Genomic DNA, 593 nt, shown 5'->3' with positions numbered 1-593 from the left:
TTCACTGAGGACACATCACTTCACCGATATTCCTGCCAAAAATGTATAATCTGAATCTTGATTATGAGGGAAAAGACAAACCCCAATTGAGGGACATTCTACAAAATAAAAGGTCCATATTCTTCCAAACTGTCAATGTCATGACAAACAAACAAAGGCTGAGAAATGTTTCAGATTAAAGGAGAACAGAGAGACATGACAATAGGAAAGCAATGTGTGATTCTGGACTGGGAAGAAAACTGATACAAAGAACATTATTAGAAGAACTGGGGAAATTTGAATAAGGTTTTTGGATTAGGTAATAGTATTATATCAATGTTAAACTTCCTCATTTTAATAAATATCCTGTCGTTATTATGTCCTTGTTCTTAGAAAACAGGCTGAAATATTTAGGAATAAAGGGGAATGATGAATGCGACTTAATGGTGAATAGTTCAGAAAAAAACACTATTTTGGTATATACATATACAAATAGATACAGACAGAACAATTAGGCAGATGTGGCAAAATGTTAACAATTTATGTGTCTAGAGGCCGGCCCGGTGGCGCACTGCTGCAGTGCGCCGCTTGGGAAGTGTGGCGGCGCTCCCGCC

The 593-nt window shown here is 37.6% G+C and overlaps 1 protein-coding gene across 1 annotated transcript in view; it reads right to left on the bottom strand.

Annotated features, from left to right (window-relative positions):
* LOC103599030 (platelet-activating factor acetylhydrolase IB subunit beta) overlaps positions 1-593 on the bottom strand; it is a gene marked incomplete at its 3' end in the record, with an annotated part of 20672 nt that overhangs the window by 11386 nt on the left and 8693 nt on the right. The gene's annotated exons all lie outside the window — the stretch shown is intronic.

Source organism: Galeopterus variegatus, unplaced genomic scaffold, assembly GCF_000696425.1.
Source record: "Galeopterus variegatus unplaced genomic scaffold, G_variegatus-3.0.2 Scaffold2832, whole genome shotgun sequence".
Classification (NCBI taxonomy): Eukaryota; Metazoa; Chordata; class Mammalia; order Dermoptera; family Cynocephalidae; genus Galeopterus; species Galeopterus variegatus.
The sequence above is the reverse complement of the archived record's forward strand: the minus strand, read 5'-3'. Positions and strand labels throughout refer to the sequence as shown.